Source organism: Excalfactoria chinensis, chromosome 4 (genome assembly GCF_039878825.1).
Source record: "Excalfactoria chinensis isolate bCotChi1 chromosome 4, bCotChi1.hap2, whole genome shotgun sequence".
In the NCBI taxonomy this organism is placed as follows: Eukaryota; Metazoa; Chordata; class Aves; order Galliformes; family Phasianidae; genus Excalfactoria; species Excalfactoria chinensis.
In genome coordinates, this window is record NC_092828.1 from 34869187 (window position 1) to 34896389 (window position 27203).

A 27203-nucleotide genomic window follows, 5' to 3' on the forward strand; every position below is an offset into this window, starting at 1 on the left:
CTAGGCTACAGCATGGCAATTAAAGATCCCTACAATAAGAGCCAAACCAAGTCTTTCCTCTAAACCCTACTACCACTCTCGACCCAAAAAGTTTTTAAAGGATGTTAAATTTTCTACTGGCATGTTCCATTAAGAACAAGCAACAAAATGAATTTCAGTGATTGGATGAACCACATTAGGTGGACATGCTGACTATTCATAGTTTTTCCTCTACAAACTGCAAGGTCAGTGACCTATTGCCCCAGTCTTACACAGTATCTTTTCCTTGTTTGTCATTAAACTGAAAAGTTTATTCTCCTAGGTTTCCACCAGCTGATAATGAGCAAGCCCTTAGATGAGACGTATGCGGTAGGGTACTGACAGCTTCATAGAACTTAAGGATTGAGTTTAGTATCTGGAGAAAACTTCCAGCTTATGCGTGGTGGAAATGCTATTCTAATGGGTTTCTTAGTGATTTCTAATCCCTTTGCAATTGTAGCACTGTTGTCTACCCTAATGGGAGAGGAAAGGACATGCTACAACGTTCTCTCTGTTTTTATAATTTTGTAGTACTACAGAAAGCAATGTTATCTCCTAGGGATTCACATAATCTCACATTGAACCTATACATCACTTAAAGCAAAACCTACATGATGGTTTAGTTTGATTTAGAAACCTCCACGAGCTTTTAAATTTCTCTAGTTTTATACTTGTAACATACTCATTGGCCAAATGATCTTAACATGTGCGCTTCACTGCGAATATTCCATTTGGCTCCTCCAAGCCTTGTGTACCTCTATTTTCTCCATCATTTTAAATGATTTAGTAACAATCTAAACTTATATCTCCAATACAACTCCAGCTGCACAAAGCCAGTCAGAAATATATTTGTATGACTGCTTTCCTTGGACTGAGCCCACAACTAAGGAGTATTTAAGGTGAAATCCTAGAAGCAGGCCCCAATCCCATCCTTCAGCCAATAATGCTTACTGTGAACATGTCTGTCAGATCTTCTGAGACTGTCTTTTGAAACAACTGTTCCACTTCTCGACTCCCCTCTTCTAGTCTCTTCTTTTCAATGCAGAATGCTTTGCTGTGGTCCTGTGTTGCCGGTCACAGATAATTTCTTTCAGAAAATACCTACACAATACATGTATGAACACTGTGGTTGGGGGCAGGTGCAGGCTGGAGACAGATGAAGATTGGACTTGGCTTTATATTTTTCACAAAAGACAGTAAACTCTGGCAGCAAGGATTCTTCACTCAGGCACAGAGGATGAGATAAAGTTTACTTCAACATGCAGCTTTCTAGTTCCTTCCATGCAGAAAGAAGATAACTGAAAAATAAACCCCCTGATACTGACATGAATATACCCTTGCTGAAGTGTTTCCTTTAAATTACTTATTAGGCTTAAGTTAATATGAAAAAGATAAGTTTCAGTACAAAATCATAAAAAAAGAGAAAAGAAAACTGGACACTAATTCTAACACTGAATTTAATTTATGAAGACATTGACCCAGGACACCTGATGAAAGACCTTACAATCCTTAAAAAGTGTGCTTCCCAGAGAAACTTGAGAAGATACCAGCAGCTCCTGTAGCAGTCCCTGTCCCTCAAAAATATATTAATAATGAAGATGTCAACAAAGTTATAACTCTTCAAGGGCAATCTGAGTTGGTTTTCATAGATACTAAAGACAGCACTGCACATTTCTACAATCCTATTTAATAGCTTAGAATCACATTTTTGATCTTCAGTTGACTTTTAAATGACCAGCATGCTGAAATTTATACCTGACTGTAAAGGTTTCTTAAAGAGCAAGAAACACCACCATGAGAAAGGAATCACATCACTCCAATTTCCAATGCACAAAGTAACATAAATTAGAGGGAAGTACTTGCTCAAGAAACAAATCCAAAAATACAGAAATGATCCACACAAATACCTCTTCAGTTCCTAGCTGGGTCTTCATATGCCTCCTAGCCTGTACTGCCCTTATTAGGTGATTTTAATTTGGAAGACTGCTGCAGTTTAGGGCTGACTTTACCATTACCACAGGTTTCATGACACTCCTAATAACCCTTGATGAATAACATGCCATCATGTTGTCAGATATTCCTTTAGATTATTTTATTTTTCTTTCACTAATAAGCATGCATATGAGAAGATACAGTGATTTCCATTTCCTGTTCTGCTTGCATCTCATCTTTTTAAGCTACTATTTGACCTTTGTTGGGAGCTGGAGCCTTTTCTGTACATCCTAAAGGAAATACCCTAAGGAGGATTTTGCCTTAGTAACTGCCAATCCCTTAATCTTACATGTATTTATAAAAAATGCCTCTTAACTCTGCACAAAACATAGTTTTTCTGTTGTTTTCTTCTGTCAAAAAGGCTGTGCTTGGTCTCAAAACCAAGTTGTAGACATCTGGTAGTTTTGGATTTATATAAACTACAGTCATTTGGAGGTTCCATATGGCTATAAAAACGCAACTGAGTTAGACTGATCATTTAACGGTTGAAAAATATGCAAGACATCTTGTAAAGAATTTGGAGCAACAGACAACTCACAAAATAAGAAGGAATGCTGCTGTCCTAAAGTAATATAACCACAGATCTATGAAAAAGCTTTCTACAACTACTTCAGGGTGAAACAATCTGGATGGCAAGTAGGTATTTTACAGCCACGCATTAATCTTCTTGAACAGGGTGCATAGTAAAATTAAATCCTTAGAAAGAGTTTACGTGCTCACATTTTCCAGATCTTTGACACAAATGAGATTATCCTGCTTGTCCTGTTGTCATATGTTTGTTTCTTTTGTTGCTATTTTCAGAAAATTCTTTAAAACTCATTTTAACACCTGGGTAAGATTTGAAAATTTTTATTTTAGTCCTACAGCATTTTTCAATTATCTTTCTTAATTGTTCTTTCTATTATTTATAGTTTTGGAAGAGGTAAGAGGACAGAAGCTTATAATGACTTCAAGTTCTATCAATTATTTCCATAACGCTGTATAGGATAGGCCACAACTCTGTCACAAAACTCTCTGAGAGGCGATAAAGGAATTGAAGTATTCCTCAGTATTATCATGCTCTTATGGCAGATTTTAGAACTTTAAGACTTTTAAATATGAAGGTTCAGTAGCAGCAAAATCCCGAGTTGATCTAAATTAATTAAGCAAGCAGAATGTTATCCTAGGTTTTGTCTTCACTAATCAGCTTTAACGCTTCTGGAAGTTTACTAAAGTTGCAATGCACAGGAACTATGACGTTTTTGAAAATCACAAAGCTCTCCACATGTGCTCTTCCATTATAACAAGTACACTTTCATACAGTTCTTTGTCTTTTGGTAGTGGAGATGTGCCCAGATATCTGCTTTGTGTAACTGTCTCATTGTCAACCACAGCCAACTTCATTTGTGAGCCATGCATCGCTTAACAAAAATATTAACAATAGCAGTCAATTTGTCTTTCACATTTAGTAGCATGTTTTCATAAAATTTTCATGTGTTGAAAATAAAAATAGTGAGATAGCATCTGTGAGTTCACAAACACATCTTCAAGTTGGCACAGATTTTTGCCAAAGGTCATTAAAGCACTTCAGAGTGGGATAAGAAGTCCCATATTATGCTTGGATTAGTAAATAATTTCAGAGAAAAATAATCAAATGAAATAATAGAGAATGTATGCCAAAAAAATCTGCTTGAAACAATACTCAGTTTTCATTTATTACTCCAGAATTGTTAAAAATGGCAGTATTAAAAACCAACTGGCCGTTTCCTAAGCTGCACGCCTTTTGGATTTCCTTAAAAACTCAGTCTTTAATGCCTGTTAATAATGCATCCATTGTAATTCAAGAATGCACCCTACTGTTTTTGATTAATTTATTTTAACAAAACAGAAGAATTCTGCTATAGCTCCTGTGTTACAAAGAATATTATTGTCTCCACCTCTCTAATAAGCTCTAGTGTCAGTTTCAGAGCAAAACTGATAGCAATACAACTTAAAGCATCTTTACTTTTGCATCTGAATGTAAAAACATTTTTTCTCTCTTCAGCCCCTACCATTTTTACAATTTCATTCTAACTTCCCATCTAAATGGCACATCCAATGATGTATTTTAATTTGTATACAGTAATGTCTGCTTTACACAATTAAAATTGGCATCCTGAAAAGAAAAACAGATCTGTGGTCAGATAACTTAAAGAAAATAAAAATAATCATAGAATCACCAAGGTTGGAAAAGACCTAAAAGATCATCCAGTCCAACCATTCACCTATTACCAATAGCTTCCACTAAACCATGTCCCTCAACACAACATCCAGTTGCTCCTTGAATACCCTCAGGGTCGGTGACTCCACCACCTCCCTGGGCAGTCCATTCCAGTGCCTGAACACCCTTTCTGAGAAGTAATACTTCCTAATGTCCAGCCTGAATCTCCCCTACTACAGCTTGAAGTCGTTCCCTCTAGTCTTATCACCAGTTACATGAGAGAAGAGGCCAACCCCCAGCTCACTGCAACCTCCCTTCAGGAAGTTATAGAGAGTAATAAGGTCTCCCCCGAGCCTCGTTTTCTCTTCTAATAAAAATATCATGAAACAATCATGGCTATCTTGTCAACTTATTAAAAAAAAATAAAAATCATGCAAGTCCCATGACATGAGCTTTTTCTTATCAGCTACCGAGGTCTTATTCTTAGCTGATTTACTGCCTGTGTTAAAATTAGAATACAATTCTAAAGAGTCTCAAGTTCAAATGATTCCACTCCGGAAAAAAGAAAAAAAGGGAAAAAACCAAAAACAACAACAACAACAACAAAAAAAAAAACACCAATCAAACAGTTCCAATGTTTGAATTCCATGTTTGAATTCTTTTTCATGTGATACTGCAAAAAAAATTTATTTACTAGTTGTGGACTAATAGAAGAAGCTTGGAAGGAGCACAGTCAGTTTGAAGACAACTCCAGGACACCTCAACAGCAATTACAGTTTCTATGGACAGAAACTGGAGATGTCTAACATAGCCACTATTAAAGAAAAAACAACCAACAGTGGTTTTCAGAGTTTACAGCAGTGGTCACAGCAATATGAAATTGTTCTCCCACATTCTAGAAGAACCCCAGAATACTTCAGCATTGAAGGAGTATGTTGATTTCCGGAAATCTTATAGCACTTTAACAGAACTTACTGTGTTAGCTTACTTACACAATTACATACTCCTGAATCATTTTCTTTCCACAAACAACATTATTGTATGTGGATAATATTGTACATGAATATTAAATACGACTTTGTTAAACTCGCTCTTTTAAAACATTAAGTAAAATGAAATCAAACAATCTGCAGGCTGTTTCTTATGCATTTCTGGTAAACTAGATGTTCCTTTGACATGTCATGTGTAATTTCAACATCACCCCTGTGTGTGACTGTATATACAGATGCTTTAGGCTAACATTAAACAATGTTCTATAGTTACGAGTGTGCTTATAATCCAAATAGAGTAGGTAGTGTTTTCATAACTATCAATTCTTGGGTTATGGAGAATGTCTTCAAATAGAACCGGAGAGAGGTTTATCATTACAAACAGGTCTCATTCCCTTAAAAGGAAGTTGTTTCTTTTTTCTTCTGCTTCTTTGGAGATCTGGCTACAAACTAGGAATGGTTATTGTATGACTCATTTGAGAAGAATAGCTACAGTGTAAAAAGTTCAGAAAGGATTTTAATAAAATCAAACCCAATTATCTTCTGCTTTGGGCACGACAAGGATAATTTTAAAGTGGAAAATACCAGATTTCTCAAAACTATATAAATCAAGATAACACTAAGTAGTGTTCCAAAGGGAGAGGAAAAAAAGTCAGGAAAAATAAAACATTTATCCCTCCTCTCTGTTCCACACGCGTGACAGAAGTCTCCTATAAGCAGACTTCACACACAGTTTATTCTGGTTTGGCCTGAAAGTGAGCTCCTTCACCCACTGGTGCAAATCACTGACTGCCAAAAACACACAGTGAATGCAGGACTCATCACTCACTCAGCTACGCTCAGATAATATTACTTTCTCACTGCAGCCCTCCTACTCCAGCTTCTTGGAACCTCCTCAAAACCCCAACACTTTAGGCCCAGCTGTTCACAGTAAGAAAATGATTTAAAATGAAAGTGCTTTCATGACATAAACAGCTTTGCTGAGGATGTTAGAGACTGCAAATGCCACGAGTAAAAATGATTCTGTTATTCCTTTTATTGTTCTCTCTCCTGATTGATGGCTTAAAGGATATAACAAAGCTAGGATGGAAAAAAAGCCCTTTTCATCTTAAGCTTCCATTATCATTTCTAATTTGGCAACTGAAATGTTTGGCAGAGCATAATGCGTGAAAAAGGTAGCCTGTACCTCACAATGTTTGCTCACCATATCATTCTAAGGGGAGGCTGATCAGAAAGGAGGTAGCAGTATCCAAGTGATCGTTGTACCCTTTCATCGTGAACTCCACCTTCGATTGCACATATTGCAGCTCTAGCAAGAGACAGTCACGCAGTGCTGTGAACTATACAAGTCTCATATGGAGCCCACTCTTCAATAGCTTTCAGCTAAACCCCAAATGAGAAAAACTGTGCAGTCTATTTACTGTATGACAGTTAAAGATCTGCTGAATGGTCTGTAATAGTTTTTGTATGACTCAGGTTCGTCTGTTTAAAGTGTTTGAGATTAGAATGGCGACCATGCCAATATTGCGTGTGTCTGTCACAATTCTGTAGGAACCATCTGGAGGGGAACACAAAATACTGACAAGTACCATTTTGTCTCAAAGCTATAGTCCATCCTGAAGGTATAAAATTGAGACATTTCTTACTCTGCAGTCCCAAGAATATTCTGTATTAATAAATCACAGGTATTTCACTCCAAGCAAGGACAAGAATCACAAACTTGATTGTTTTTAAGATCATTATTTACTTAGCCCTCAGTGCACCTATATTTCTGAGACCCCTTAAGTATCAGACAACTGTTACATTAGTTCACTTTGAAATAAAAGTGTATGTACATATTGGCCATTCAATTAATGTGTTAATTACAGTGCCAGTGGAATTTCTCTAATCTCTCCTGATTTTAGCATTATGAAAGTTTTTTTTGAGAGTTCCTTCTAAGACTGAGCCAAATGAGACTGTAAGTTAATAACAAAGTGACTGTGTAATTTCAGTGGGAGTTTCACATTTCAAAAGCAAAAACAGAACAGTATTTTGGCAAGATTGTGCATTTATTTAAATTTCTTTTCTTAGGAAGTTTATGGGAAAATGTGGAACATTTCACACTGTCATGACACTACTTGCACTTGAATCTTCTTTTAAATACATATCAAGGCTGTAGTCTACAATACTAGATTTCTAAAAGAAGAAATTGCTTCAAGCCCTCCTCATTGCCCTCCAACCCTGCTGATGCTTGATCAGCTGAGGACAAAATTCATGCATGTATCACAGGAATTTATTTCTTAGAGAATCTAAGGGTTTTGCATAACTTCAGACTGCATTGTTCTTTACAGTGTAGCTCAGGAAGATGACAGATACACACTGTGATACTTTATGAAGTACCTTTGTGATAAGAGACCTAGAGTTGCAGCCATAATTTACCGCTGCATAGGAAGAAAATGAGTGCAGCGAGTTGTGCATAATCTTAGAATTTGGGTAGTTCTAGTAGACTTTTTAAAAACATATTTTGCAGACTTCATGTTAGGAAACAAACATATGGGTGAAACTGTTACTGTCCACAGTGTCATTCAGTTTTGGGGCCTGTATGGTTGGTAGTTGTGATAGGACAATAAGTGGTTCTGCTGTTGTGAATGGGAGACCATGTGGGACAGGAGATTCCCCTCACATCTATCCAGTCAGCATTGGGAGTGATGTTGCAAAAGACTGCAAAACAGAGACTGTGCTTCTTTAAAGGAATGTCCTGGACCTGGTTGCCAAGGAGCTGAGGGAAGGAGAAGGCTGGCAGGAGACAGGAAAGAAGGAAATAGTTCAGGTGAATTCAATTAGATTACATCAGCAGAACTAAGTAAACAAGTAAAATAAACAGGCCCCCTAAATCAGAAGTGGCTGTGACCACAGAAATCAGTCTTCAAAGATTTGTTTTACAGTATATTGAGTTATCAGTGCTGTGTAACGTGAGCCACTACATCACACATCTGCAACATCTTCAGGATATAATTACATTAGGATCCATAAGAGGTGGTGATGCAACAATGAACCAATTCCCAACTGAGGAATTGCTGCCTTAGTTCATGGATGAAAGGAAAACAGAAGAAGCAACAGTATGAGAGTATAGAACTGTGAGTGTACCTTTGCTTCCCCCTCCTCTGCAGAAGACTCCTGTGAACGCCTGTAATGGTTGCTCTAGAGGAATGCTTTTGAATTTTCAAAATACTCCATCCAAACTACTGGACTGTCAATAACCTTAATCAAGCAGATATAATGCAACAGTCTACTAATATATTCTGATTCTCTATATCATTTATCCACTGAGTGGTAACTAACTGATTTAATGAGAGTGATTTTCGTACTTAAAAAGAAGCATCCTGAGCATTTCCTGAAGATTATAGATTAAATTTGCTCAGCAATGGTTTAGGCATTCATCAGCAAGCAATTATCTGCTTTTCGTTTTTAGCAGGCATAGCACTTCATACAAAAGCCAGAAATTTAGGAGGATGCTGGGTGCAACCACAAAGTATCATCTAGGATAGAAACAAGTGGGTTTTGGCTGTTATTTTGAACATGTAAGAGCATATTTACAGATCGCTAAAATGTTTTTGTGTGACAGTAGAATCTTGTAGATGTGTTTGACTGAAAAAAATCACAGAACTAATGACTAAGAAACTTGCAATTTGAAAGTGAAGTCCTGCTCCTTTCCCATGCTGCATCTTACTGATCCAATGTAGAAAAACTCCTGAGTTCTGTGCATCACTTTGCATCCTCAGCTCCCTGCAACATGAAATTGGACACAGCACCAATAAAACCCTAACTCAGTATATTTTGGAGGCCTAGCTGTTCCTCTTTGAAAAAGAAGTAAAGAAGAATCCCTCAGAATGTATTCCAGAAATACTGGTGAAAATCCTTTCGTTGGTTCAAATACATACAGATAAATGTGCTTTTGAGGACAAAAGCTTCCTCACACACAATTCAAAATATTGCTTGCTTTTCTTTTCCATCAGAAATAGAAACTGAAAATGCTTGCAAGACTTTTTTTTTTTTTTTTTTTTTTTTTTTTTTTTTTTTTTTTTTTTAAACAGTAATGCCTTTTTTGGTTATGGATCAGCGGTGCTGACAAATGCCTAATTCTTGCCAGCAGCTGAAATGTCAAATGGCAAGCTAGTCCATTTCAGATAGTACACATGCAAATATGGCCAGATTCATAAAGCTGCATTTTCCAGCACGTTTCTTGATATATCTAAAATTAAAATTGCAGGGAACAGCATGGCAGAACAGCCTGATGCACAGAACAAGAGTGGCAATATATGCTAGTAATCTATGCATCCCAAGTTGTGCACTCGCAAAGAACATCCAACACAAAACATCAGAAATATTATTAAAAACATCTCCCTTGACCCATTTCAGACATCAGCAACATGGATGAGATTGCTGAAAAATTTGAAACCTATAGATTTTTCAGGGTTTTGGGTGCTGGGGCTTTGTTCCAGTAAACTCTTTCTAGATTCTAGATCTTAATGTAATCAGGGGAGTGATTATTGTCAATAGAATTGTGCCAAAAAATCTACAGTTGAAGCCTTATTTCCAGTGACTGTTGCAGGTGACGGAAAGAATCGATGAAGGGTAGAGATAAGAGTCCACATAGAACAGTCCCATTTAGTATTACAGACCAGGATCTAAGCTTAAACATCCAATACAGCTCTTCTTGTAAATATTTATGACCTCAGGTTTCCACTTTCTGTTGCTTTGTCTTCAAGCCTGCCTTTCATCACATCTAAGGTACTAAGTGGTTCAGCTCCAAACAGATCTAGTCCGAAACTCATCTAACCTTTCACCTTTACATAGGTCCCTCCCCAGGCTCTTAACACCAGTAGAGCACAGCTGCAGCTTCCTCTGGCATACAGAAAGACATGAGACTGCAACTTCTGTCTGTGAACAATCCAGATCTAAATAATCTTTGTCCAAAATGTATTTCTCCAAATACACTGCATTGCTTAATCTTACATATCCTTTAAACTATGTATTACTCTACTTTATTCTGCTCTGTCCTTATCTTTTTGGTCATTTTCCTCTGTCCATTCACATACACCAAATATCAGTCACCCTTTTTTTTCCTGGAAATTCCCATTTTATGAAATAGCTCTATTATGCTTCCTTACTGTTTAATCATTACTGAAATATATACATCCTGTTTGACATCTCCCATTCCTTCGTATGTTAGGTGCTTTAAGGAAAAAAAAATAAAATTACACAGGTGTATTTCAATGAATCTGTTATGTATAAAGGCACTGGAAAGCAACATTATGCATTTAAGATGGCAGCTCAACCTGAGATCGTGAGGATTATCAAACACTGAAGAACAACAATTTCAGTGTTTGTTTTTTTTTAACTGGATAAGTATGTTATACATATTGTATGCACAAGAAGATATAAATGATAATGACAGTAGATTAGATTTAGTTCACAAGCCTTCAAAGGTACTCAGTATGACATTCCTTTTCATTTATGCAGCTGAGTAAGTTTACTTCAGCCAGTGGGGGGAGGAGGTCTAAGAAACCGTTAGGACTGCATAATGCAAACACATCAGTACAGCTGAGACAGCTTTGAAGATCTATCCATTAAAAAAACAAAACAACTGAAAGGTTTCCAAAAGAATCCTAATATCATTTCTCACCCTCATGCCAAAAGAACTCCCAAACCAAAACAGTTTCAGAAGCAGTCATGTAAGTACTTCTATACCCCAATACATAAACTGCTTAAACAGACAAGTCATGCAATAGTGCTGTAAACACATCAAAAATGGAAAGGGATTAGTGTACACATTATGCATTCAAATAACTTTGATACAGCATAATACACCTTCAAAAGCACTGATATACTGAACAGAATTAACATTGCCCATTCCAAACAAAAATTACCTATAAGACTCAGCAAATAGAAATATCCAGTTATGGTATGCTTCAGTATTTAACCATGCTTGGCAGGGAGAAGTAAAAACAAAAATATATTCTGGCAATCCACAGCACATTGGATTTGACAGCATTAACAAAAGTACCCATCTTGTCCTATTTAGGAAATGTTTTTGTTTAGATTGCTTCGTTGCATTCAGTATGTAACTGCAAGCTGATTCAAAGTGACAAAAAGCTTTATTCCCTGAGCAGTATTAGAACACAGTCACAGATGCATAAATTCATTGCTTGACCATAATAAGGAATGCAAAAGGTCTGTAGGTCTGTGAAAGAAAGCAGTGTGTTGGCAGCTACTTTTCAGACAATTTGCTATTAATACTAGTAAATTTGCAAACAAAATAGTAAGGCACCTATATGTAAAGAGTATATCAAATTCTCATAGGTTATGAATGTTCTAAGCATGCAGTTTCAATAGTATAGATTGTATTCAGTGCTCTGGGAGAAAAAGAAATGGATCTAATTCCTCCTTAGCAACTAAATTAGGAAAGAGCCCCTTCTGGAGTGTTTCATTTGCTCGTTCTCAGAACATTTTGCTATTCACACTAAGTCAGGCTTGTGACATCTCACAACCTAAGTCACTGGCTTTCATATACCTGAAGCACACACAAAAGTGAAAACAGAGTTTGGACAAGCTGACAACAGCACTGGCAGCACCATCCCAAGCAAAGAGCCAACACCTAGGCATGGCTGGGGCTTCCTCACCACTACGTGTGGTGGCTCCCATAGAATGACAAATAAGTGGAAGTACTGGGAAGAAGTGCGTCAGTTCCCTTCTTTTTTCTCTCTGTTACACATCACATTATACTAATTATTATGTTCTAGTTTGAGATTTGGACTCCAATAACAATGTATAGTTACCATTTGGCCTAAATCTAGCTTCTCTGCATCCCCCCTCTGAGCCAGGTTTATTAGCTTGGTGTTATTGCTGCAGATAGCAAAGGCAAGAGGACACCACAGCAAACTTTGGGAGAAGTATGAGGCAGATACCATAGAGGCCAAATCTTGCCATCTTTTTCGAGTATACCTTGGCTAGAGAACTACTGGAAATCATCACTGTATGACATATTAGATATACCTGAACAAGTTAATTTGTTTTCTTGGACAATGAAGTGATCTTCCTTCTTTAAAGTACTATAATTACTGCAAAGTATAAATTGAGACATTTTGTTGACGTGTGGGTTTTCTTTCACTTCTTTCTGGGTTTGTTTGGTTTGGTTGTTATGCTTGGTTACTAACAAAGCATAACTTTCCATCCCCATTCATGTCAGCAATAGCCTTATTTGAAACAGCAGTTCTTCTCAAGGTGCCTCGCAGGGTGACGACCCGTAATTCCAGACATCCCACATTTGATTAAAGCCACATGAAACAAGATCATTTTCGTAACTCTGTGCTTTCCTGAAGCACACAAAAAGCCTTGTCTAAGACTACATTAATCCATCTTTGTGTTGGTGACATTCTCTTAAACTCTGTCTCCATCACAGTTCAGTCCCGGACCAGGTACAGAATTGTCAATTTGCAGTTAGATCAAAAACAAGATCAAGAATTAAGTATATAATGTTACATTATTTTCCTTTTGAGGAACATTTATTCTCTCTATATGTAGATATAAAATATACATATAAAAGATATATATAAATGTATATAATATGTGTGTGTATACATATATAAGATGTATCTTATATGTGTCCTGCCTATAAGTGAAACAGAATCCTAGCAGTTGTAGGGAGAATCTCAGTAACAGAAAGGAGTAAAGAGGATTTTCCTTAGTTTAACTCATACACAAGACCACTATACATAGAAGAAAGCATGGAGTGTGTAAAGCTTTATCTGACTTGTGAGTTAAGCAAGAAGGAAACATTCAGAGTTGACTGTGTGAATGAAGAGATTTTCCTCTGTACTCTTGTCCCTCAACATCAAGTATATGTGCTGTTAAGAACAACTACTGCAAACACAAGCTTTCCTCCTGAATGAGGAGTGGTCTTCTCCTTTAAAATCCAAGAACAAAATAATATTTTCCCACAAGCTGGATATCCCATCCGCTACTGAAGAAGTAAACAGCCTTTTATTTTTCCTGGAATTATAAAAGGGTGGTTACTCCTACCCCCACCAGTCCCCCGAAAGTAGACGGTTAAGAGGAAGAGGAGGAAAAGAGAAAGGAACAGATATTGCAAGAGCAAAATAACAAAGCTCTCTGGGGAAACAGGACAAGTCATGAAAAAAAAAGAGAAGGTGACACACAACTGCCACCACCACAAATAATTGTATAATCATTTCAGTGGAACTGTGAGAAACTAATCTGGATTTATATCCATTTTATGACAAGATCAGTAAGATCATAGGTCTGTTCAACATAAGGTAATCATTTAGCACATTATTATAGAGATACAAGGGCCTGTGGGTGATCGCTACCCTTCACTGCAGTTTAATTTTTTAGAGATCAAAAGAAAGCTTTCTTGGTCTCAGTCTCATTCTCTCAGACTTTCTCATATACTTTCATAAAAGTCAGTCAGTTGTTAACATTCACAGTTCTGTGATTCTCATTTAAATTCTCAGTCCCCTCTGATATAAATATAAAGAATAAGACCCTACAACTCAGGAGGAACAGTGAGAGACATACTATTGCACCTAGACTGCCACAGGTCCACAGGACCAGATGAGATCCATCCAAGACTGCTGAGGGAACTGGTGGAGGTCATAGCCAAGCTGCTTTCCATCACCCATCAGTGTTCCTGGTCAATTGGATAGGTCCCAGAAGACTGGAGACTTACCAGTGTGACTCCCAACTACAAGAAGGGTCGTGAGGAGGATCCAAGGAACTACAGACCTGTCAGCCTGACCTTGGTGCAAGGGAAGGTTATAGTGCAGATTGTCTTGATGGAGATCAGACAGCATGTGTGGGACAACCAGGGGATCAGGCCTAGCCAGCATAGGTTTCTGATAGACAGGTCCTGCTGACCAACCTGATCTCATTCTATGATCTAGTGACCCTCCTGGTGGATGAGCAGAAGGCTGTTGATGTAGTCTTCAGTAAGGCCCTTGACACTGTCTCCCACAGTATTCTCCTGGAAAGGCTGGCAGCCAATAGCTCAGACAGGTACACTCTTGGCTGGATAAAGAGCTTGCTAGAGGGGTGTTTCCAGAGAGTGGTGGTGAATGGAGTCATGTCCAGCTGTTAACCAGTCACAAGTAGTGTTCCCCAGGGGTCAGTGCTGGGGCCTGTGCCTCTTCAATATCTTTACTGATGACCTGGATGAGGGCATTGAGTGCACCCTTGATAAGTTTGCAGGTGACACCAAGTCGGCTGGAAGTGTTGATCTGCCTAGCAGTAGTGAGGCCCTACAGAGGGATCTGGACAGGCTGGATAACTGGGCTGAAACCAGTGGGATGAGGTTCAATAAGACCAAATGCCAGGTCCTGCAATTTGGCCACAGCTCCAGGCAACACTGCAGACTTGGGGCAGAGTGGCTGGAAGACTGTGTAGAGGAAATGGACCTGGGGGTATTGATCAATGCTCAGCCAAATGAGCCAGCAGTGTTACTTTTCTCATGTAACTGGCGTTAGGACTAGAGGGAATGGTCTCAAGTTGTGCCAGGGGAGACTCAAGTTGGACATTAGAAAATACTACTACTATTCCAAAAGAGTAGTCAAGCACTGAAATGGGCTGCCTAGGGAAGTGGTGGAGTCACCAACTCCAGAGGTGTTCAAGGAACATTTAGACTCTGTCTGGAGGGACATGGTTTAGTGAGAACTACTGGTGATGAGTGGATGGTTGGACTGGATGATTTTGTAGGTCTTTTCCAACATCGGTGACTCTGTAATTCCAGAGACTCCCAGCCCATCACAAAGTCATCACAGTTAAATATTCAGTAAGAATCCAGGGAAAATAAGAAAGATTTCAAATAATGTGGAATTGAGATCCTCCAGCATGATCATAACATCTAAGTTATTATAGTTACTACATCCAGCTTCTAATAAGAAATATTTTGAATGCTATTTCTTACTCTAGAATACCAGATACTTGTATACACTTTTCTGACTTTCACAGTTTATATTCTTGAATATTTTCAATTAAAAAAATCCACTTATTTGTCAGTATTGACTAATTACTGCACACAGAGCAAAATCTCAAAATATATAAAGCATGGCCACAAAAATTATCCTGAACTCCCCAGACCCTAAAGTTGTCTGACATGGAAGCCTTCTCTTTAAGGCAGAAGACTTAATTGATAAAACACTGATCAAAATAGAGATTTCTAATTTGTCATTTGTCCATAGCGTGTGTGAGTTTCTTCAAGTCTGTGAAGTAAAAACTACTTCCAAGGCTCAAAGCAAATTCCTCATATAAGAAGTCTAAGCATAATGTTGCCAGTGTAATTACAATTTATAAAATCTGTTGAACCTCTAGTAGTTCTAGATGCAGAAATACTTCTATGCACTGAATCACGAGAGAGCAATCCATAATGAATACCAGAAAGAAATCCAATCTTAATAATTTTCCGTCACTGTAAGGAGTGATTTACCTTGTCTGAATGTTGAATTCTGAATTAGAAAAAATGTAAAACAAACAAACAAACAAACAACCCACACTTTAAGAACAATTAAACAATTTAAAGCCAGTAATTTAATACTGTTTTTCAAATTGTGGTTTCACTTTCTGTGGGAAACAAATGTTCCTGCAGATGGGACCACCTAAAGGAATGCCAAATATCCACAGTAGACCGCACAGCACAGAGTAGTCCAGATTTTTTTCCTAAATAAGTGCCTTTACTCAATTTCAAATGAGCCTGAAATGACTGTTTTTTTCTTCGGTTTCCATGTGGAACCAAGTGAAACAGAGCAATTTTAATTGAATTTTGCCAGGATTTTTTGTTTTAATTCAGTCAAATTCAATGTGAATGTCTGGGAATGCAAATTGATTACATGGGCATATATACAGAAGGCTAAACTTAAGTTTTCATGGTCACAGTTGTGACTTTGGAATGCAACCTGTATTAGAAAGTCCATATTTAAATTAGTATCTATTTTTCTTTCCTGAACACCCATACAAGATAGAGATGCCAGTATTAATATATTGTAATATTCAATTTCCTAAATTTTATCATTAGTTGTAATTATGGAACAAACATCTTTCTACAAGTCCTACAGTATCTGTAGAACATACACTCAACAATGTATGGGTATTAGCTGTGAAAACAAAATCAGAGTCTGGACAGTTATACTGTTCACGTGCATGAGAGAACTTTCCTCAAAAATTGTTGGGAATTTTTTGTTTCAGATCTTTTGAGGCTGACTTCAGCTCTTGTGCACTGATTCCTACCCACCTTCTCAGTCAGGAGTGGCATATGACATGCTACAGTAATCACAACCCAGCAATGTGCTTCAGCATGTAACTTGTATAAATAGATGAACATTAATTAATGCAAAGGGTATCTGTTTAGAATTAGATTCACTCTGAAACACTTGACTAAACCACAGCAAATGTAACTATTAGCTAGTACATAATTACATTCCTGTAAAACGCTGAAACATAAAATAGAGCCAAAATAAATTCAAAAAGTTATTTATATGGATTAAACTGCCACAAAACCAAACATTTTCATATAATTACATGAGACCATACAACTTAACACTGGTGGTATTTCTTATACCAGTCCAGCAAACACAACATTTTAGTGTCTCAAGTATTTACAAAAGAATCATAGCTTGAGTTCTAAACTTTATCTCTTAAACTGATTTCAAATATTAAACTCCTACACATACTAGGGAAGGAAAAGGACAAAACAGAAAGCATAGAACAGCTTCACAGAGACCATTGAGGAATTGTTGAGTCCTAGAGATACAAATCCAAGAAAGTAGCTTTCTATAGCGGAAATCCAGGGCCATTCATGTACAAACATGCTTTGTCACCCCAGCTATGAGAACTTAGATGAATAATTCCCAGGTCTATTCATAAGATTCAAAAAGGGAGGCATGGAAAAAGTAAACTGAAAAGAATCATAATTGTTATTTTCCAGAGACAGCTCGTCAGAGCAGTAGGTTGTATTATTGCTCTTCAGCCTTCAAAGATGGATTCATGTGAAGAACTCCATGCCACTAAAATAACGTATTTCTTTAGCAGAGCATGCAACTGAAAATAACCTCAGCATTATCCCACTCTCAGGTTACAGTTCAAGAAATTATAAATTTAGGTTTACTTCTTCCTTCCCTCCTAAGCCCAGAACTGAAATCTAAATTCATGAGCCCAGTGCAGTAGTTCTTCCTTTCACACACCCCTCAGAACTTGCTATTCTGGCTTGTTGTTCATACAGACAGGTCACGAACGCCAGGTTTCTGTCAGTTCTCCTATATGTTCTTTTATGTGTGTAAGCACCTAGGGGAAAAAAACCAATGACTTGGAAAGAAAGATATGAGAGGGTCAGAGGTGAATGAACATGCAGAACTTGTCTGGGAAATATCTGGGTTCTATAAAGAAAATTCATATTAGGGGTTGCATTTATACCTTGCATTCACCAATACATAAGCACTGAAGCACTGACTGCATAGCCATTGCTAGCATGTGTAGGAACAACCACTTTTGTTCATATAATACAACATTAAGGTTTAGATTCCCTTAGCCCCTTCTACCTTTCACACTACATTGGCTTCTTCACTATTTCTCTTGTCAACTATAGTACCACAGAACAAGGCCTGGAGGCCTGAATCCTTACCAGCTCAAAAGTGTAAGGTGTAAGCTATGAGCCATGTAAGCATCCTCTGTCTTGGGCATCTCACATAGGTCATCAGTTGCTGAAGAAAGTAGTCAAATAGTTCTGTACTTTCAGACTGTTGCTGACCTTTATGGCTTGGGAACCTTAATATAGCCCTGCTTTTATCAGGGATAGGAGACAGTAAACAGCCACTAAATTTTGGGTCTCTCTAAAGCAAAAGAATTATGCTGAAATATCTGTGGAGGCAGAAGTGTGTCAGTAGATTTCTCCAAGTTTGCAGCATGGTTGGACTTGATGATCTTCAAGGTCTTTTCCAACCTGGGTAATTCTATGATTCTATGGTGGTGTTTTCTGGAAGCTGCTAAAACCACGCCACTGAAAAAACACTTCAGGACAATGTAGTAACATCTACACTGAGGTATCTTTACATGCTTATCTTAAGGAGGATTTGGTTTTTTTAATTAATTCTGACAATACCTCTGAAAACATTTTGTTGATTAGACTTAGTCCAAGCTTGAAGAAACCAACTACTTAACTCTGTGCTCAAAGACACAGCATTCAGCTATTTTCTTTCAACTTCAGAACTATATTAAGACATGACTGTTTCCTTTCTTGTTGTTTTTGTTTCTAGAAGACAGTTAAAATTTCTATTACCTTAACAGTCTTTTTCTATAATGTAGAATATGCAAATACCTAACAGTATCTTGAGCTTGAATGTGTCCACACATAAAACAAAAATGAAAAAAAGAGGAAATCATTTGAGTGATTTCCTCAAAGCAGAAGACTAATGAGTAGGTAAAAAATTTACAACAAAACTAAGACAATAATGTTTAATAACCTTAGCTTGGCACAGGAAACTGTGATTCACCATCAGAGGGAAAAAAAAAAAAAAAAACCACCATAAAGGAGATAATAAGAATTGAGTCTTGTTGGAAGTAAAATGTAGATGTAAGCCATTAAAGTGATTGCCTTAATTTTATACACCTATCACTTTTGAGTGACAGGTTTAGAGTTTAGCTAACAATTTTACATTAGAAGAATCATGCCTGCTGTCTGGCAGCTTGGCATCTGACTGTGTGCTACACCACAGATCTGGGCTTGCACGCTCTGTTTGCTAATCATAAGTTTATATTTTACAGTAGCGATGACAGAAACTCAAAGGCCTAGAATTTCAGATACAGTACTGAGGTCTCCAAAGTCCCTTGCACACTACAATTTGAAATTACTGCTGAGGATGTAATTCTGAACAGCCCCTTCAGAGGAACTCAGCACTGCTTTCTCTAAACCCGAACAGTTATATCTGAAAACATACACTGCATGTAACATTAACTGCCGTTGCTTAAGCATAGAGAATTACCACAATGGAAGCTCACACACAAGTTTGAAAAGAATTGTTTACATAACTCTAATCCAAATGTGAAACTACTGTACCCAAGGTGGATTCCTTTTTCTTTGTAGTCACTGCAGGCTTTCCTTACATTTCAAGTCTGATTGCTTTTATCTGATTCATCTGAAGAGAAAGAAACCATACTAATGAATTAATGATGAGTTTTGTACACAATGTCGTTTAAGTTCTCTAACTTGCATTGCTTCTTGACATGACCTAGTCATTATCTCCTGCTGTTTAGCTTTAAGGCACCATGAGGAATTAGTCCCCCAAAATAAACAAAGTCCCTACTGTGTGTGACATGGACAAGAGTTTCCTGTGGACCTGCTTTTTCTTGTACAGTATTTTGTGAACCAACTTTCTTCCCCAACCGCCCACAGGGGTAAGTGAAGTAGGGTATGTATAACAAAAAGTAAGACCCTTTCTCTTGAAACACAGAATATGAGCAATTCAGTCTTGAATTATAACCTAGTTTTATAGCCAGCTTTGGAAGAATCGGTACTGAGTCAGGTTCAATTCTAAGCAGATTTGTTTGAACTATTTACTTTTTGGCAACAATTGAAATGATGAGAAACTGTACATGGGTGTTGAGTGCCTTTGCACTCCCCATATTTCTTTTACTCTTAGTTGAGAGAGAAATTCTCCCTCACAAGTTTAAGCAGTTACAAGTGGCCAAAAATAAAGTCAATAAACCTCTTGACCATCAGGATAAATCACTTAATTTGAGGCTTGGGTGACCTTGGCATGGTTCTCCAATCACAGAATTACATAGGACAGGTAACACCGCTGAAGACATTCATTGTAACTATAAAATAAAATACATTCACTACCTACCCATGGGATATATGAGATAAAAAAAAAAAAAAAAAATAGTCTGATGAAAAAATTACTTTCAAAATGTAACTAAAATGACAATCCAACCTGTTCAAACATCCAATACAGATGCTATAAGTTCACCTAAGAGGTGGTACCTCTATTTTATGGAGAAAGGGAGAACTGGAAAAATGATGTTAATTCTGTTCTTCTTGTAGATAAGATACAAAGATATTCATATTAATACCATCCTTTACAAAAAAGTATTGGCCATGAAGCACATGGAATTTAAATGACTGTAAGTTTATATTTTAGGATAATGTTCTCCAGAGACTTTTTGAAGATATCTTTGCTTGGCTATTATACAGTAAGTGTGCTGTGAAATTTCAGGCCAGCCTCTAGCTTTCCTAAATTTAGCCTGAACAGAAAAAGGAAAAACAGCAAGGACTGTTTTGTTACAAGGCTCACTCATTCTCTTTAAGAAAAATATACTGCTGACTCAGCAAAAGCATCAAGAGATGCTTAAAATTAAAAGTAAGGGAAACGTTGGATCCTACAAGCAGAATCTGTGTTAAAAGACATTTTCCCACTGATGGCTTACTGTAGTTGCCATCACACAGCCTGTGGTCATTACTGAGCCTCCTGCTACTTGCAACACCTCTTTCTTAGGTTCTACTAAGAATAAACCCTATCATTTTATTTGATTATCTCATTATCTATAGAAAAGACCTGTGGAATGTATGCCAAAGTCTTCATCAGTGTTCTTCTAATCTAAACTCCTCTAAGGACAAAAAGCTAATAGTCATTCCTTTATGACTGAACAAATTCAACCCTCTTTTGAATTCTCACAATTTTACTTAAAACTTACTAAAATTAGAATGTTGTCCTTTTACATTAATCAAAACTCAATAGCTTAGGCTGAGACAATGCCAGTGGCTTTCAGACCCACTTTTCCCAGTAGACTGTCTTCAGGGACTTTTGTACTGGGAATAGCTAACATCTTGTTTGTTCTCATAGCTGCACTGGGGCAGCAGAGTTCCAAAAGAAATAGGAGAGTAATTTGTTTATGTTAAGATACAGCCCCCCTCTAAGATATCATTCCATTTCTGATTTCTTCTGTAGATTTAGCTTACTCAGAACCAGATGTTCCTTTTCCAGACTGATTGATTTTAAGAAAATTTCATGATATCTGTGTCTAAGATTTCTCACTTCATCACATTTGAGTGTGGCAGCAGGCAAGAATGAAGTGCAGAGAGCAAATGCTGTCCCAGAAGAAAGTCAAATATTTTTTTCCAGTTCACAACCTGAAGAACTCATTCTCGGGCCTTCTAAGTACAATGCTGTAGCACAGTATTGGCTTGAGTTGGCAACAGGGATCAGCTTGAACTTTCCATATATCCTTTAAACACCAGTGAAATAATTTATAATTAAAAACTCTTTGTACTTTGACATGATAGGTTTCTGAATACTAACTTATTCCATGCCTGATGATAGGGAGGCTGCCTTCATGATTTTGCTCATGCTTTTTATTTTCTGCAAGACTAGGATATGTGTGTATTGCATGCTGGCTTGCATTAGGATTGGGGAAAAAAAAAACACACAAGCAAAACAACCAAACAAAAAACTGCCATTACCCTCATGCCTTCCTCTATTTCCCCCAGAAATAAGGACTATAAAGAACAATGTTAGCACCATTTTGTACATATATAATATGCAATGGGAAAAAAAAAAAAAAAAAACAACACAAAACTGCATCTCTGTAGTGCTCAATCAACTGCAGAAGGAACTCCTGGAAGAGCTATGCTACGAGCTGTAGAATTACAGAAAAAACAGAGTTCAAGTAACTGTTTAGATTAGTTTTTTTCCTGTTGATCATCAGTGCTTGAGACTGGAATAATTTTCTGAGCCCAGGTTGAACAACAGGGTGGGGAGAGAGGTGCTCACAAATACCAACTGAATAACTAGGTCTAGAATTGAAGTTAAAAGCAGTCACTCCAGCTCTCTTCCCAACCATGGTTCTGAATTGTAATTGGTACTGGAAATGACTGAAAAACTGTCATTTTTTTGTATGAGGGGAGACTCGACAGAAAGTAAAGACAGTTGGAGAAAGTGTGGCAGGTGGCATGGGCCTGCGTGCATTTTGAAAATCACAGAAAAGCAAGGAGCAGAGGTATAGAAGACCTATGGGTCTTGGAAATCATTAACAGAAATTCTCCTATTGCAATGCTGCAATTCTACTGTTGAAGTGTTACAAATTTTTCCCTTATTACTATATGCTATATTTATAAATATGTAGTTATCTTTCTATATGAAGAATTTAAGGAAAATCTGGGGTACAGATTTGGATGTAGCATAAAACTTTACACTCCTTATATATATCTGTAGGGAAAGACGAGCATTTCATGATCCGTACATAATCTCTGTACACTTGAGGGGAAGGAACAGAACATTCCCAAACTTACTCCTGAGGGTTGAAGCTATAGTTTATACATACACAATGACTAACTACAAATATCATTATTCTTTTATGAAATGTCATTCCACTTTGGTATAAGACCATCTAGACAGTAAGCCAGCATTGCCATTATGACACAAGGCTTTTCAGAGCAAGTCTAGATACAGATCAAGTGAATGGAGAGCTGTGCGAAGCAAAATAGTTATTGGCCTTGAGTTACCCATACAAGGAAGTGTTGTCCCTCCTCCCCCCATACACCTTGCTGCATAATTACAGTAACAATAAGAGACTTCCTGACAGTTCTTTCTGAGTATGTACCTGCCTGCCTTCCCTCCAATATTTCAGTTTCAAGCTGCTCTCTTAGTGTAGGGCCTCCTCACTAGAGATGACTCAATGCCAAAGCATTCTTCCAAATGTGAGGCAAACCAGCATTTCCAGGGGATTAGGCTGAGGTTAAAAATCACTTCAGACTCTCTGCATTAGATATTAATTCAGGTCAGGAAAAAAAACAACAACCTCTTGTTCATTAAATCATTCTGCCACTTAGTTCATATTAGCTGTACTTTAAAAGGAACAATTACAGTCCCAAGAACATGAAGTGTTTTAAGGTCAATTAATGTAGACATACCTGGCAAAAATGTACTGATACAGACACTGGGAACTACATTATTCTAATTTTTCATGACCAGACCTTGCTAATATGTCTAGAAATAGCTTTCTAGTCTTAAAGTAAAATACTACATTTTAAAACATATAACTTCCTAAAGGAACTAACCTTGCAAAATACAGCCAGACAATAATGACAAATGACTTGAAAGAGTTGTAACAAATCCTTCACTGGTTTCCTTGAAGTAAAATATTAATAGTTGTCTTAAAGATGGAATCTTGTTGCAATAAAGTAAGGCATGCTTTGTGCAAGAGATACAGAATCTCACAGGAGATCTGTCATTAACGATCACAGCTAATTTTCAATTCCATGGGGATGTTTTTCTACTTACAAGCTTTGGTGAAAATCCTAAAAACCCCACATCAAATTAACATGTCAGAAGGCAAAGCAGCACAAAAACTGCTGCATCAGAATGAACGTAGTGAGGATAAATAAATAAAAAAGGAAAGTAAGCAGTGTTTAAATATATAAACACACACAAGCTATATCTACATATTTACAGACATTAAGCTTTTAATTATTACCAGTAGTTTAAAGGACCTCTAAAATTCATGTCTGTTTCCTCATGAGGAATAGTCCCAATTCTTCTTTAATATATTTTGACAAAAGTGAAATACGCAGATATGGCAAATTAGAAAAAAAAAATCCACCCAAAACTATATCAGTAGATAATATGATCATTGCGTGTTCAGTGTTACTTTCCTAGAGTGGTTACTTTGGTCTTATCTCCCTTTCCTTTTCTCTCTGCTGTGTTTCTTTATTCCCTTCTACTACGTATGAAAAAGACCCAACCAAAATATTAATAGGATAGTTTTAAAATACGCACATAGGGTAGCAAGCAGCACTCCAGTTTGCAAGTACAAGTTACACAAGAGATAAGCACAGTTCATCTAATAGTGCATATAGTGGTACCATTAAGTAGAAAATTAAGAAGTCATCATAGTAACTACACAGATTTGCAATTTACTTTGCACATGGCCAACAATAGCCATTTCCGATAAAGAATGACTAGAAAGTGTAATTGTAAGGAAAGAAAACAACCATCTTCCTACAATAAAGCATTTTTGTTTTTCTTCATAGTGTATCCACTGCCCTCTGCTGCTTCAGATGTGAGCAAAAGCCACAAAGAAGCAATTTAACTTCTCTTGACAAGTAGAATGCAATATAATTTGACTTGGGAAACCTGTAATATATTATATATATTTATTTTTTTTTACTATAAACTTGTCTATATAACTAACGGGATGTTGATATCTGAAACCAAGATATGTGTCCCTATAATAGAATGACAAGGTAAATGCTCTGGACAAGCTCTTCAAAACACACTGGAAGGATGCAACATATCATGTCGCTATAAGTTAATATATTAGCTTGAATAAAATATTGAATTCCAGGTTGAATAAAGCTATTCAGCTCCTCCATCCTATTTTTTTTTTTTTAATAACAAAGGTAGCTTAGCTTGTTCAGAGAGATATTTGGGCCTCCTGGCGCTGATCAGCATGATGCATAGATTCAGACTTTACAACCGCATGCAGATTTTGAACTGTGTTTAGTATGGGGCTTTCCAGTACAGCACAGATTTTACTGAATAACTGTGACTTATATCTAAACACGTTAGATGCAGTAATAAGGTAATGTAATGGTACACAGGTTGCTGAGCTCACTAGTACTATAACAACAGTAACAGGCAGCAAGAAAGTAATTACCACACGTATACCCCCAAGTTAGCAGCTGGTTACCAGTGCTATGACACCTACTCCAATAGCATAATTACACATTGCAAATATACAAATCCCAATTCAACAAACTTAGCACTTCTCACTCTTTCAAAACATCCAAGCAGTGTCACATTACAACTTCTTACATTCTGGGGATCGCAATAACTTGCTAAGAGAGACTGATGGGTAAGAGAGGGAGATCTAGCACCAGACAAACAGTAATCCTCAGGATTACATTAAGGCCTAGCTTTGTGCGTTTAAAAACCAACAAAACTGCACAGATTTCACTATAAGCAACTATCTTATTCTGTCTTCTGAGGCAGTCCTCACTGATTTTGCCAGTCTGCTTAAGCAGCCACATTCAGATTACTTGAAAAATCCTCTTCATCTGTCCATACTGAACACTGTCCATTCCCTACTTATTAGTTATAAGTCTTTCTTCTTTCTCTAAGTGCTATTTTTATATTTTAACAAAAGGTATAGTCTCTTGCCTAGATTTTAGTCTGTATCTCAGCTTGTTCACGTGGCTGGTGAATGTGAATTTCAGCCACATTCATTACCACTATCAGCTACTTCAAATATCTATACTGACACAAGACCTTTGAAAACAGTTAGTCAAGATCAGTTATTGTCCTTCCTTCAGTTACAGCATACATATCAGCATCCAGACTTCTAGTATAGAAATCTATACACTGATGCTCTTTTTAATACACATTATCATACACAGTGACTACACCATGGCTAAATTCATCTTCATTTAAGAAAATGATGCTCTGTCCAAACGTTCAGTATTCACATGGCTGAACAAGAAAGTCAGCTCTTCAGTAAGATCTCAGAACATATCCTATGAGTATACTTCTGAGGTATAGTTTTTCTTTATGACTACCATACAGTATTCAGTTACTATACTTAAATAACACTCTGTAAAACTAAAGATAGAGGAAGCAGTTAAAGTACAGTTTTAATAGCATCAACTGTGGTTTTATACATATACCTCATGATAATCCCATACAACTTTTATCATAATTTTCCATATCATGGGAAAGCACAAACATTAAGGTGAAGGACATGCAAACTCCCACATTTACCTGGTTGTCATGATATGTGATGTCTACATATTTCAACAAGCATTTAACAAACATGCACTGCCAGAAGGAAGTCATTAAAGATCACACCAATGCCAGACACTAAGAATCTGTGAAATCTGTGAGAATAGTAAAGAAAAAAACATCCTTAATCCAAACCCAAACAGACTCTTCTGCTCTTGAAAGAAACACTCAGACCACTCAAGAAATTATCAGAAATCTTTATTCACTCTGAGAGAAGAAACTTGAAAGGGTGAATACTTGAATGGAAACTGCTACAGTCTGGTTATAGTGAGACTACCAAATATAAAGACATTGAGTAATACGCTCATGAGTCTGGTCTCAAAAAATCCTGAGTATCCCTGGAGGTGTTCAAGGCCAGGTTTGATGTGGCCCTGAGCAGCCTGGTCTAGTATTAGATATGAAGGTTGGCAGCCCTGCCTGTATCAGGGCAGTTGGAGTTTGATGATCCATGAAGTCCCTGCCAACCCAAACCATTCCATGATTCCTTTATAGAGTGGCTACTTAATTCAAAGCGATTGTAGAAGGTTTTGAGCTTCACCTTCCTGGTAACAGGATAATACAACACCTTCCAGTGACCATACGTTGGCTACCCACCCCTCAAATTTATTTTTGAATTCTGCCTACATTATAGCAATCACACTCTCTTAAATAATATTAATGCTGAGTGAATAAATTAATGGAAGAATTGCAAGCTTTGCTTGGACAGTTTATTTTCCCAAACTCTGATGTACTCTAATAGAGAAATAATGGTTTAACATTTCTATCACTTTCATTGTTTTTCCTCAGTTTGGTTCATGCATTCTGTTTTGGATTCTCAATAAGCACTATGAATTTATTTTTTTCTAAAACACACAAACAGAAAAGGTCTCCAAGATTAATACTATGTTTATAAATGTTTTAGAAGTTAGTCTTTTTTCAAGCAAATTTCTGTGTTTAACTAAATTCGTGTATACACATACGCACACATCACAGCTGCTTTCTATAACTCTGCGTTTTCTGTGACTGATTTAACCTTATGCTGTTTAGAGCAGGCCAAATCAAAACATTATACAATCATGACTTACAGAATAATGGTGTTTGTTTACAGCATTACACTGTTGCTTAATCTTACTTGCCTCTTACAGCAGTATTTCATAAGAAATGCTGCTTTTTTCCCCAGAAGTCCTAAAAAACAGACTGGGTTTCCCACCTCCTGCATTACAAATTTTA

At 37.1% G+C, this 27203-nt stretch overlaps 2 protein-coding genes across 2 annotated transcripts in view; one reads left to right on the top strand and one right to left on the bottom strand.

Annotated features, from left to right (window-relative positions):
• The window catches only part of SEC24D (SEC24 homolog D, COPII coat complex component), a 201869-nt gene that overhangs the window by 78898 nt on the left and 95768 nt on the right, over positions 1-27203 (bottom strand). The window lies entirely within an intron of this gene.
• SYNPO2 (synaptopodin 2) overlaps positions 1-27203 on the top strand; it is an 86143-nt gene that overhangs the window by 12537 nt on the left and 46403 nt on the right. The gene's annotated exons all lie outside the window — the stretch shown is intronic.